This window comes from Pongo pygmaeus, chromosome 2 (genome assembly GCF_028885625.2).
Source record: "Pongo pygmaeus isolate AG05252 chromosome 2, NHGRI_mPonPyg2-v2.0_pri, whole genome shotgun sequence".
In the NCBI taxonomy this organism is placed as follows: Eukaryota; Metazoa; Chordata; class Mammalia; order Primates; family Hominidae; genus Pongo; species Pongo pygmaeus.
In genome coordinates, this window is record NC_085930.1 from 189106843 (window position 1) to 189121423 (window position 14581).

At 38.2% G+C, this 14581-nt stretch overlaps 1 protein-coding gene across 11 annotated transcripts in view; it reads right to left on the minus strand.

Moving 5' to 3' along the window:
* PEX5L (peroxisomal biogenesis factor 5 like) overlaps positions 1-14581 on the minus strand; it is a 243910-nt gene that overhangs the window by 127750 nt on the left and 101579 nt on the right. The gene's annotated exons all lie outside the window — the stretch shown is intronic.

The window sequence follows — 14581 nt, forward strand, 5'->3', positions numbered from 1 at the left end:
TATTGCCAAGCACTGTCCCAGGCTGGGGGAATGTGGCAAACAAGACAGACAGATGTAATCCTTGTGGAGTTTAGGATTTGGAAGAGATGAGAGATATTACACAAATAATTTCAAGCATGGTAAATGCCATTAAGGAGAAAGCACAAGATGCTATAGGAAGAGACAACAGCAGGATGTAAGATAAACACCTCTTCCTTTATTTAAATGTGCCAGGAAGATAGCTTTCTCCTGATTGTCCAGTGCTGCTTTTAGAATTTGAGTGCTTCCTTTTCTTTCTTTCTTTTTTTTTTAGAAGGAGTCTTGCTCTGTTGCCCAGGCTGGAGTACAGTGGCACGGTCTCGGCTCACCGCAACCTCTGCCTCCTGAGTTCAAGCAATTCTCCCACCTCAGCCTCCCCAGTAGCTGGGATTACAGGCATGGGCCACCATGCCTGGCTGTCTACTTTTTTGTATTTTTAGTAGAGATGGGGTCTCACCATGTTGACCAGGCTGGTTTCAAACTCCTGGTCTCAAGTGATCTGCCCACTTCGGCCTCCCAAAGTGCTGGGATTACAGCTGTGAGCCACTGTGCCCACCCTTTTCTTAATTCTCATATCATATGTCTGTTTGAAGGACAAAATATTCACTGAAACTATTATAAGCTGTGATCAGAATGTTATTCAACTAATTTAAAAATCTTCATAATTCATGTAGAAAGATCAGCCTTGCCCTTCATGAAAAAGAATTTCATATTCATTTCATAGAAAATGAATTATGTAATTGGGAATTTTAATATTTTGGATATTTGCTTTAAATTCTCTGTGAGTCAGTCTGTTCAAAAACCTGAAGTAGGCAAGGCGCAGTGGCTCACGCCTGTAATCCCAGCACTTTGGGAGGCCGAGGCAGGCGGATCACGAGGTCAGGAGATCAAGACCATCCTGGCTAACACGGTGAAAACCTGTCTCTACTAAAAATACAAAAAAATTAGTCGGGCGTGGTGGCGGGCACCTGAGGCTGGCTACTCGGTGCCTACTCGGCTACTAGGCGGGCTACTCGGGAGGCTGAGGCAGGAGAATGGCGTGAACCTGGGAGGCGGAGCTTGCAGTGAGTTGAGATCGCGCCACTGCACTCCAGCCTGGGCGACAGAGCGAGACTCCATCTCAAAAAAAAAAAAAAAAAAAAAAAAAAGCCCTCAAGTGAATTCTTGATTATTCCAATAAAGGGAGAATTGGCATAAATATTTATCCAGTGAGATTGGGTTCAAGTTCTTCCAAAGAACACTGGGGAAATTACCATTTGTAGAAGTGTAGCAGAGTGCAGCGTTTCTCAAAGTGCAGCACCTGCATCGGCAGCCTTAGCATCAGCATCATGGGGGAACTTGTTAGACATGCAAATTCTTGTAGCCCACTCTCAAACCATTAAATTAGAAACTGGGGTGAAGCTATCAAGCTGTGTTTCAATAACCCCTTCAAGTGATTCTATGCAAGCTAACGTTTGAAAATCACGGGCATAACGCTTAAGATCATAGTTTTGAAATCACTCAGATCAAAATTGAACTCCTAGCTCTCCCACTTAGTAGCAGTATGACTATAGATAATTTCTTTATGTCTCTATTTTCTCATCTGTAATATGAGCACAGTAATAACTGTCTAACTTCTAAGTCTGACATAAGAACTAGATGAAGCAATGCTTATAAAGTAAGCACAGTAAGTGTTTAAAAAGTATTAGCAGTTATTTTTAATGACGTTTTAGCTGAGTTTCATCTACGCGACTGGACTAACAGGAGTTATTGACCTTGTTTACTTGCAGGAAAAAATGGAACTAAATTTATCTCCAATAAGGTGAAATCATGTTTACATCGGCAGTGAATATCAAAACCTACTCAGGCATCAGAGTGAGCAATGTACTTCAAAGACTTAGAAAAACCTCAAAATTAAGATATATAATCAAGAGATATCCTTCAGCTGCCATACTGGGAACACTGGGTTGAAAAGCCGCTCTCAGACTAGGTCTTCAGGCTTCAATATTGGGGATAGGTTTGACCTAGGCCACTTCTGTGACCTTTGCCTGGGACTTGAGAAGAGATTTTGTTGCTTTGCTAGCTCAGCTGATACCTGTCTCCTTAGGGCTCTTTATCTGAACCTTTCCTAAGACACCGATCATCTCTGCCATGTACTGTAGTTATTTATGGGCATGCCATTACTCCCCAGCTAGATGCCACCTTCTTAGGACGGGGTCCAAAGCAGAGTCATCTTCATATCTCCCTCTCTCCTATCATCAGTGTTGAGTCCCTGGGAGAGGATTGATGTTTTTGGAATGAATAAACGAGTGAAAGCATGTTTTTAAACCTAAACGCAAAGCTGAAATAATTTAATTCATACTCTTACCACAGCAAACACTCATGGTAAGAAGAGAGACAAGCTGTCTTTTCCAAAAGTGAAATTTGATCCTTATCATGACCTAGAAAGGCAATGGAAGCAAGTGGATTTCACCTCCTAAATTGGCAAATTGCATGTGCTGTTCTTATTAAGCCCTGAGCCATTTCAGGCCAGGACCGTGGAAATATACTTACCTGCATTTCCACGATCCTAATAATCTCTTAGGACCATGGAAAAATACTTACCTGCAAAAAGGATGGCATTTCCTTGCCTCCTTATACCTTAAATGTATTAACAGAGTCAACAGAAATTACATTAATTTTTATATTTTAGGGTATAGAGCAGTATGTTGCACATAAGAGATAATTTTTTTGAGTAAATGAATTTTAAAAAAGTACTGCAAAGCGCTTAACTTGGCAAAGTAAGAAGAAAGCAATCAAGCAAATATAATAAGATTATTTATTTATCACTTTCATCTTAGATTCTAGACATTTCAGCTCTCTTTCTTACCCAAGTTGGAAGGCTGTGTGCAGAATCTGAGAGGTAAGAATTAGAAGGTCCTAAGGAGGAAAGAGTTCACATCAGAAACTCATCTTCCCTTTCCCAGGGAGGTTGCTCAGAGGCCAGTGGAAGTGCCTTGCTTAAAAAGTTTCTACTGGCAGCACAGTGTGTTTTCAATAATAATTCTGGTCACTCTTTAAACTCTGCCTAATGTTATTTTTCTTAATTTAATTTTTTGAGTAGGTGTTACATTGATAGCGTTCAAAAATTTTAAAAAGGCATCCAGTAGAAAATCTTCCTCACGCCCCTACTCCCCATCTGCCTAGCTCACCCGTCCATCATGCCCTGTCCATAAGCACTGTGGTTAGTTTTTTTATGTGTCCTTCCAGAGTTTCTTTATGTCCATGCAAGTGAGCACAGATACTACACATATTTTTATCCTATCCTTCTAATGATAAGAAGTAACATACTGTACCAATTATTGTATACTTTGCCTTTATTACTGGATACATCTTAAAGATTTTCCTACATCAGTGCATAAAGAATTTATTTTTGTTATATCTGCATAATAATATTCAGTTATAAGAATATATTTACTTTATTGATGACAATTTAGATTATTTCCTATTTTGACACGGAATCATTGCTGTAATAAATAATTTTGTAAATAGTGCTATATATTATGAAGGAATGGTTTTAACTCGCTATCTCTAAATTTAGGAAAATTAACTCGATATTAGGCAGAACAAAGAAAAATGATACCAATATTCTATGCCAGTATTAATGTTTCAATTACTTGATTTAATTATTCTATCTAATACTCTGCCCAAATCTTCTTATTCACATACTTAATATACCACAACATACAAGCACAGGTAAAATTATTAGAGAAAATGTCAGCATCACAAGGTTTCTGATGGACCATATTGAAACTCTGTGTGCTACTTACTCCACACATAGCTTTACTCTTGATTTAAAACCAATCTCCCCCCTCCAAATGTTTCTCCTGAGTCTTCCAATATTTCTGTTTTTGGCACTAATATTCACTCAATTGCTCAAGTCAAAAAGCCTGGCAATTATCCCAAGTTCTCTTTTTTCCTCACCTGCAATATCCAATCCATCAGCAGAGTCAATAAATCTTGAATGGGACCACTTCTCGCCACCACCACTGCTGCTACCCTGCCCTCATCTCTCACCTGGACTCCTGAGCTGGTCCTCTTGCTGCTGGACTGTTTCCAACTGACCCCACAGTGCTCTCCTTAACAACCAGAGAAAAAGGCAAATCCGATTACATCAGTGTCCTCGGACCAGCCAGCCAAGCAAGATTGGATCCTACTTTCTCATTCATCCTGGAGTCAGAACCTCCTCCTGCCCAGCCACACTTGCTGTTCTTGGAACTTACTAAGGCTTGTTCCCACCTCAAAGCTTTGCAGTTGCTGTCACTTCTGCCTTCCACCAGAACTCCTCAGCCCCTTTTCATATTCAGGTCTCAATTCAAGCATCACCTCCTCAGACGAGCCTCCTGATTACATCATCCAAAATAGGCCCTCCTTCGCTTTATCTTGTGCTAATTCTGTTCAAAGTCCCTCCATCCCTTTATCTCGTGCTAATTCTGTGCAAAGGACTTATTGCCAATTATGGGTATTTTTCTATGTTTGCTGTTGTCTCTCCAACTAGCATGAGTCTGTTCAGGAAACCCTGGGCTTTCTCCACAACTGCCACATTCACAACATTTAGAGTAATGCCTGCCACATGGTAGGTGTTCAACAAATATCTGTGAAATGAATGAGTAGATACAAAATAAAATATTGTTTAACTGTGTAAACTTTCTGCGTAATTTTGGAAGTGGCTTCAACTCATAGAAATGGTCACCATCCAAAACAATTTTTATGATTTCTGGGTAATGCCCCATTTTAGTGTGTTTAGGGAAAAAGTAATGGTGTGGACTTAGGCAGATCTGGGTCTTAGTTTTGAATATATATGTCCTTGGAAATTTTAAGCAAATTGCTTAAACTCTCTGTAGGTTAGTTTTCTCAGTTACAAAATGAAAGTTTGTATTTTGTGAGCTCAAATTATATTTTAATTATCTATTAATTAAACAAGTATTTATTGAGCATGTAGTATGTCCTAGGCATTTGAGATCATTGGTGAACAAGACCGATGCCATCACTGTAAGCTTATAGCTTAGTAAAGGAGTCAGGTTCTTCCAAATGGTGAAACGTGTGATAAAGAGAGGCACATGGCACAATGGAGCACAGACAGGGACCCTGACTAAGTGTAGGCTGTCAGGGTAAAGACAGAGGCTTGTGGCTTGAGATCTGAAAGATAGTTCTGATTAACTAGGCACAGAGGGGTTGGGAGTCCTGCCAGTGTAAGGGGAGAGGCATGTTCTAAGAAGGGAAACAGGCCAGTGTGGCTGCCTGCAGAGAGTGATAGGGAGAGGTAGGCAGGGGCTAGACTGTGTCACTCAAAGAGTGGTATGTGGACCGTGAACTATTTGCTACCCTACTGGGGATAAGGCAAGCATAAAAATTGGAAGTCTACATTGCAGAAATTTTTAAAGCCATTTCACAAAGTAATTTTATGTTTGTTAAACTAATAATAAAATTGGGCTTGCATTTTGTGTGACTTTTTTGATTTCATTTATTTGAAAAATTAATTGTTATTGTCTTTATAAAATCATCAATCTGCAAGGAATTGGACATTAAAAAAAAAAAAAACAAACAAAACCTGCTCTTCGCCATCGTTTGTGTAACCTTGTGAGCTAAGTTAAAGATTTTGGTTTTCATCTTGTGAGAAATAGTGTAAACTGTACCAAATACTCACGTCACTAGCACACTAGTTTGCAGTTTAAATGGGGGAAAAGTTTTAGCCAATAATTTTCTTTTTTATTGTACTAGTTTATTTAACCCAATATATCAAAAATTATCATTTCAATATGTGATCATACAATATTATTAATGAAGTATATATTTCTGGGACTAAATTTTTCAAAGTCACCCTGTATGTTAAGCTTCCAGCACATCCCAATTCAGGCAATGCATTTGAATGCACAGGTCTTGTTTCCCCACTTTTATTTATGTTAAGGTTGATCAGTGGGTCCAGGTACTATCTGCCTGTTCCTTTCATATAATTGTTTAACATTTGCCAACAATTCTCTTCACTTCAGTAATAGTTGAGTAAAACCAGTTTGCACGCACTTACAGGAAGCCAGATTGTGAGCCTTTGGGTGGGCTTATATGCTCCTGCATCACCAGAGCCTACTTTAGTACAGAGAGAAGCTCAATAATATTTGCTGGATTAAATTACAACTGTAATTCAGAATAGCCATTCTCAACATTTTCAGCCTGTGACCCAACTTGGAACACCTGTACCCATCCCTTTTGGAGGAGGTTCCAGGAGACAAAGAGCCATTTACAAATGGCTGAGGGTGGGGACTGAAACAGTGCTAGGGCCTCTTGGGGACACACACCCTTCCTTCCCAGCCTAAGCTTCAAACAATGTGTCGAGGGGCCTTTAAAAACCATTTACAACAAATGGTGGGTAGGGAGGGGACAGCATTTAAACAGTTGTGTATCCGAGTTACAATCTCAACTCTCCAACTGATTCTGGATTGAATTTTAAGCATTTTCCATCATTTCCTGCAAGCAACCATCAGTTACCACCGGCAGCACAGTTCTGTGTTAGATCTAAAACTCAGTGATTCTTATAAAAACCCAGCAGTCCCTTTTGATGTGACAGAGAAAAATTGAGGGCAAAGACCTAGAGTTGGCTTATACTCCTTCCATTTTATCACATAAAGAACAAAACTACTGGAGCACAAGCCCCAGTTTTTGCTGAAGGCAATTAAATCCTAACCCACTCCAGCAAAATCATCAAGATCCAGGCTTGAAGCCCCTCCATGCCATTACCTTTCCATACATTCTCCTTAGTCTGATGACTGAAATTTGTAAACAGCTGTCCCTGTCATTAGTGTGAGTTACTGAGAGTCCAGCTGTAATTCTATTCTTCTTTTCTAACTCTGTTAAGTTAGATCCAAAAAGGGAAACATGTCAGGCCAGTAGGGCTCACATGATAATGACTTATTCCATCAAGTCTCAATAATCTTCTAATGGAGAAAAGTACTGGCAAGGATTACCCAAACCAAGGGATAATCCTAAGTGACATTTAGGATTTAGAAACCCTGATTTTTTTTTTTAAAGGATTAGCTCTAGCCTCCTAAACAGTTAAAAATCAGGTTGCTTCCCTAGCTGACAGCAGGGGGCAGCAGATCAGAGTCAGTTCTGGGCAAGTGGTTTCAAGGATGGAAAATCTGTGATGGAAAAATCCTCAAAGTACTTAAATCTAAATATAGAAAACCTCAAAGTCGATTCCTCATTTAAAATTTATTTGACAAAAGAGGAGAGCTAAGTATAAAGAATTTTGCGTTTATTTTCAGTCCATATTCTATATTACATTTATTTTACAGTTCATATTGCATTAGTTTGCATCTTGTGAAGTTGCCATTTTTTTTTTTTTTGGTAAGTCAGAAGCTGTTAAATATTGGTAATTTCATAGGATCAAACCTTATAGTTTGGAGCAGAATTTAGATATAGAACTACTCTTTAAGTATACACAAAGAACAGGCACGTGTTTGCATTTAGCAACCGCCCCTGGTTCAGAGAGATGATTATGAGTCCCTGTGGACGTTAAGATCAGTTCCTGCCTAATGTCCCTGCCCCTGCCTTTTCCTGCTCCCCAAAACTGGGATCATGGATAACCTTCAACTCCCATGACATCTTTTCCCAAACCAATCACATCTCCAGTGTCAGTCACTCTGTCCCCACCCACGTTTTTTAAATCTGTCCCGGTGACCTGCGTAGACCTATCTTGCTCTTTCTGGTTCTCTTGTTGTTTATCAGACCGGGACATAGCTGGGGCTAAAACCACGGGCTTCCACATATTCCCCTTCCTTTCACACTCCCAATTTTGAAAACAAGGTTTTTATGTCTGAGTTGCCAAGCCTGAGTGAGTTCTTGGTCTGTTTTGTAAGTATTTTTCAAAGTGTGGTTCCTGGACCAGAAGCATCAATATCACCTAGGAACCTTTTTGAAAACAAATTCTTCGGCCTCACTCAAACCTACTGAATCAGACATTCTAGATGTGGGAGTCTAGCAATATGAGCTTTAACAAGCTGTTCTGGTGATTCTGATGCATGCAGAAGTTTGATAATAACTGCACTAGGTCATAAAACTGTGTTTCTCTTTTGATTTTTGTTTTCTGTTATCAACTGCTTTGTATACCTTATTCTTTTTTCTGGACAGTGTCTAACTTCCTTTCCAGAGGCTTAAGGTTCAGCTTAATCCTAGATTAGTAGCTTCACTCCTGTTATATATGGAATAACTTCCTAGTAGCAAAATTCCAACTTCCTGGGATGCTAATATCACCCAGTCTGGCTTCTGCAATGCTAGCCTCTGCCCACATTCTGGAATCCATGAAACTGGCCACTGGCGTCAGTACAACTGAAGTTTGTGGTGCTCCGTGAATACGGTGCTTTGCCTACCGACAGGAATCTCTTATTGATTGGCACTACCCCTGAGACTTGTCCTGTACTATGTCTGGTCTTTCTCTAACTTACTAGGACAAAATAACCATGTTTGGGCTTTAAATACGCCTCACGCTTTCCTGGTTGTTGAAATCATATTTGAGCAGTTAAAATAAGAGGAAATGTTAGGATCTGTCATTCAAAGTGGATAATTTTACTCTAAAAAAGGTCCAGATATTTGGTGCTTTTTCTAAAGACATTTTATGCTTGCTTAAACCTTTCATCATTTTTATCTCTGTAGCAACATGGAGGTAAAGGAAAATGCCATCTCATACAAATGTAAATTTTGAGAAAGAAACGGTACTATTTAAGCACAGTTTTCTTTCAGACAATCCCTGTTTGCTTATTTGTCCATTTCTCCACTGGATATTGAGTTCCTTGAGGAAGGAAGTATTTGTCCTGTTCAGCCTTGTATTTCCAGCAGTAGCCTATAAGACAGTACATACCTAAGAAATGTTTAAGAAATGAATAAATTAAAAAACACACACACATACACAAACCCACTCACATACAGAAATAAATGATACATTTCTCCAACTTGTCTAGATTATTAAATGTTTTTCAAATAAAAAATGAATTCATTGCATTTGACCAAGATTTAAGCTGAGTGTCTATTGCTGTGTTCAAGATAGAAGGCTAGAGTCGAATTGGTGCCAGGATTGGGACCTCTGTCAGTAATGGACCTGGCAAAGCTACTGTCCTAAGAATGCAGATCATCATCACATCTCAGGCGTCAAAGGCCTCAGAGGACATCTATTCAATCCATTCCACTTTTTTTGAAGGAGGAAACTGAGGACCACAAAGGTGAAGTCGATTTCATAAGGTCACTGAATTGGTCGGGGGCAGCCTTGGAACAGAGAGCCCAGGATTCCTGACTTTTAATCTCTTCACAGTCTGCTTTTGAAATAGCTTTTTGCAATTATTTATAATGATAGAACCACATTGGAAAGTTTGACTTTTTCCCAAATACTTTTTTCAAGATTATAAATATCTTAGAAAAATGACAAGATGCCTGAAGCCGTATGTTCTGATGTATTTAAATTATTCTTATCTGTTTCTTTTAAGAGAAACTTGCTATAATTTTTTTTCTAAGGAGGTTCAAAGAGGCAATGTTTCCAAGCTTATAAATGAAAAATTCATTGGATACAGCATAGCCCAATTAACTCAAATGTTAACCAGAGGGTTCCTGAGATGATCAGTTAAGTTCACATGTATCTAAACTCAATTTTCTTTAACTTCATTTATAATGAAAGAAATAGAAATCAAAACGAGTTATCAATTTTTGTCTATCAGATTGGCAAAGATTAAAAAGTGTGACAGTGTTTTTGGAGGGCAGTTTGCTGATGGAACCAAACTTCTAAATGCATATGGCTTTCTATCACTAATTTCACTGCTAGTTATTTCTATTAGTGATAAAATTAGAAATGTGCAAATATTTCCATATACAAGGATATGTTTATCCTAATCTCATTTAGAGTTATAAAAACTAGAAGCAACATACCTGTCTATAAATAGGTAACATATCATGTACATTATAACCCAGTAAACAAAACATTATGCAGCTATTTAAAAAGATAAATTATATTTATATTTACTGAGACTGGAAGATCTCCAGGACATAGGGAGGGGGGAAAAATAGGGTTCAAAACCTCAGGTATAGTATAGTCCTTTTTACATAAAGTTGTGTGTGTGTGTGTGTGCGCGTGTGTGATTATAGAGAAATATATGTAAGAATGCCTTTTAAAATATTGACAGCAATTACCTACGGTGAATTTGAGCTGCTTTTTATTTTGCTGTTTACATTTGCTTGAGTTTCATATATGAACAGGGATAAGCTTTAAAATTAGACCAAAAAAGTCCCAAACAAAACAACCCTACCTCCCCAAAAAAGATCTATCTTCATGTTTTAAGCAAAGTAAAGGTAAATAATGTTTTAGTATTGCCAAATTCTGCTTCATGATATTCTGTGGAATGAGTACTAGGCAAATGCATATAAGACATTTCAAAAGCCACAAGAGATAGGATTTCAAATATTATTTGATTTGATTCTTATTTAAAATTGGAAAAATAAAAGTTAATTTAAGTTCTATTCATGTTCTTAACTTTTTTAAAGATATCTTTGATGAAGTAATTCATGATCCCAGACTTTAAAAAATTGATAATTATTTAAATTGACAAAAATTGCATATATTTATCATGTACAATATGATGTTTTGAAATATGCATGCATTGTGGAATAGCTTCATTAAGTTAGTTAACATATGCATTACCTCATATATTAGCATTTTTGTGGTTAGAACACTTAAAAATCTACTCTCTTAGAGATTTTTGAGAATACAATACATTGTTGTAACTATAGTCCTCATGGTGTACAATAGATCTCTTGATCTCCTGAATAACTGAAACTTTGTATCCTCTGACCAACATATCCCCAACTCCTCCCAGCCCACACCCCTAGCCTCTGGTAACTACCATGCTGCTCTCTGCTTCTATGAGTTCAATTTTTTTAGATTCCACATATAAGTGAGAGCACATGGTATTTGCCTTTCTGCACCTGGCCTATTTCAGTTAACATAATGAATGACCCCTGACTTTGATCCACACATATCTTGAATTGTTTTTAGCACCGATGGCTGCTCTGGACCATGTGTGTTTGTCCTGCCCATGTACCCAAGCGACTCTTGTTACCAGGAAATCGACAGCCAGTCATGGAAATGATTATGGCCACCTGCTGCGTAAGTGCTATATGCACATGTGCCTTCTGTGCCAAAGCTATCATCCACAGCACCAGCTCATGCTGCTAATGCTGGCGTTTTCCAGGGAAGCTTGTCCTAGATGAGGTGACTGGAGATAATGGAGCCATATACAATTCTCTTTTTTTCTGAGAAAACTAATTTCAATACCAGTGAAATTTCTATTGCTAAAAAGCAAGCACTTTAACTGAATTTTTAAAATTCTAAAAGAAATTGGAAACTAGTCTGAAAATTGGAACTAGGAACATTGATGAAATACAAATGGAATTTTAACTGTTCTGGGTAGTTACATCAAAAGTCTTTACTTTTCCTCCTCCTGTTTCAAGGTTCAGCAAGGAAGCCAGTGTTTTTGGTGACAAGTGAGCGATGGGGAGAGAGGCAGGAGCTCCATTAACATTTGTTGAATGAAGGAAGTTTCACTTTAAATTAAAATTTTGCAAGCATCGGGCTCACCTGAAGAGCCTCACCCTCAGAGATTCTGATTCAGTAGGCCTTTGCAGAGTCCCCAAATTTGCTTGTAGGTGGTGCTGATCTGCTGGTCTTAGGACCACCTTGAGTAGCACTGCTTTAGATTGCAGTCTGTTCCCTATGTTTGAATTGTGACCCACTCTGACATGCCTGATGGCAGAACACTTCTCTAGCTGGGAAGGTTGTTCCAGGACTCAGAAGACCCAATGGGACACAAAAGAAGAAACGGATATCCTCTCTGACAAGCCAGGCAGATCTGCCGAATTTGGCTTGGCGACTGATGAGCAGAGCAAATGCTCCGGCCAGCTTGCTATTACGTCCAGCCTGCACCAGCTCTATCCAGATCAAGCAGGTTGGCATACAATTCATGCATATGAATAGCTGCTACTCTGGAGGATATCTTATATGTATTTTCATAGAGTAAAATTCACATTTACATATAGCACATTTCTGCACAAGTGGATATGGCAAGATCTATGTATACATATGGAAGGAAGGAAGATTGGAAAGATTATGTGTACTGAACCAGGGATTAAGCTAAATGTCTGTTGAGTAAACCAGGCTATTTAGGGAAAAGAAATGGTAGTGAGAACTATCATTTATGAAGCCTCTGTTATGTACCATGCACTAAGAACATTCATGCACATTGTCTCAATTAATCCTTAGCGCAAATGACATGATAAGGTGGACACTGTGAATCTTATTTTGTGGGTGAGGTCTCTGAGTCTCAGAGGTTAAACAACTTGCCTAGTAAAAAATGAAATTACAGAATGGCAAACCTGGAATTTGAATTCAGTTATTGTTTTCAAAGTCTATACTCTCTCCACTTTATTTCCATTGACCTAACATCAAGCAAATAAAAATTATCTAACCAGAAAATATTATTATGAATCTAATATCAATTTGTATTCCCTATACCATTTATTACTCTCCTTGTTTGGGTTTTTGCTGAACACACAAAAGGGCTCAATACTAATACTCTAATTGTTTGGAAACTATCATCTCAAAAATATTGATTTCCTTATGTGGTAGCATTTGACTGCATTAATGTATTTTAAAAAGCATTTTCTTTTTACTAGTTCAGTATCATAAATTAGAGAGTCACTGTGTTTATGTGCCTTCCTGTTATAAATGGTCAGATGTCAATATTAAAGCATTTTGGATAGTAAAGGACCTGATTTTGGCAGAAATAACTTGGCCATGAATAAACCCAGAAGTGAAACCAAGCTTACGAAGGCCTGTATGATCTTTTTATTATATGAGAATTAAAAAAAAAAGAGTTGCACCCAGTATAGTGGCAAAGGGGCAGAGGGGCAGACTTCTTCGAGTCCTGACTTACAATATGAAACATGCTACCCTAGTCACAAAAATGATACTTTTGAATAATTTATAATAACACGGGAAAATGATACTGTGTAATGCTATGTAAAAAAGTTTCAGAATTAAAGTGTACATGCAGTGTGACTTCAATGAAAGAAAACCATATATACATAGAAAAAAAGATTTGTAGGAGCTACAACAAAATAGTAGAAATGACTATTGTGGGATGTTTGCTTTCTTTTCAAAACTTGTAAGTATTTTCCTGTTGCTTATTTTCTACCATGAGCGTATATATTTCTGTTATTTATTTTCTACCATTAGCATCTGGGCCACTGGGGCCTCCACCCCATGTGGGATGTGCTTTTGGGTTATTTCCACTTTCTTTTCAAAACTTGTATTTTTCTGTTGTTTATTTTCTACTATGCGCATATATCACTTTAATAATGAGAAATACATGTTATTTAGAGTTAACCTAGTAATTCTTTTTCTATCTATAAAAATTTGCAAGTAGTCACAGTTATTTTGGTAGTTGCATGGTTTGAGTGTCCCCACCAAAACTCACATTGGAACCTTAATTCCCAGGGCAGCAATGTTGCAGGTGGAACTTTTAAGAGGTGGAGCCTGATGGGAGGCATCTGGACTATGGGGCCTCCACCATCATGGGGAGCTTGATGCTATTCTTGTGATAGTGAATTCTCACACATGGGACTGGATTAGTTAGTGTAAGAATGGGTTGCTATAAAGTGAAGTTCCTCCTCATTTTGGCTCTTTCTTTTTTTTGGCATACCCACTTTCCCTTCTGCTTCTCTGCCAGCTGCATGAGGCCCTCACCAGAAGCTGAGCAGATGCCAGCACCACGTTTCTTGGACTTCCCAGCCACCAGAGTTGTAAGCCAAATAACTCTCTTTTCTTTATAAATTATCCAGTCTCAGGTATCTTGTTATAGCAACACAAAACGAATCAAGACAGTAGCTGTCATGGCAGTCCACTGTATGTTGTATGTGTGTTTCTGTCTGTGTGGGTAAGAAGGAGATGGGGATAGGGTAGTGAGAGTGGTGGAGTTGAGCCAAGTGATTCCTTATTGATTATATTTTTCTCCTGTCATTATTTTCAAGGGTTCTGGAATCAGGTTCATATGCTGGCAATGTACTTTATTTTTCAAGATGCAATATACTAATATATGTCAGATGGGATTCATCTATGTATTTGAACATGTGGAAGAGAAAGGAATAAAAGAAATTTCTACATATGTAAGAGAAAACCTATCTCTTGGATTCTTAGAAAATAAAGTGAGTTAATAAACCCAGGAAAATAGTGCCTGGCATTTAGGAAATGTTAGCTATTATTATTTCATCAAAAGGAGCTGCTTTTAATTTTAAACTTAAGCTCTGGGTCTCATGATTTTCTCCTTTATGTTGGTTCTGAGTAACTTAATTCTGCCCTGTTAACTTTCCAGATAAACCTTCAATTTGTAAAGGAAGCTGAGTTCTGAAAAAATGAGGCCTTTGCTAGAAGGGCTGGACATAATTATGTGTAGGTACCCTAGAGAGGAGGGACAGGGTGCCATGTACCTCTCCAAGAGCCTAGTCACCAAGGAGA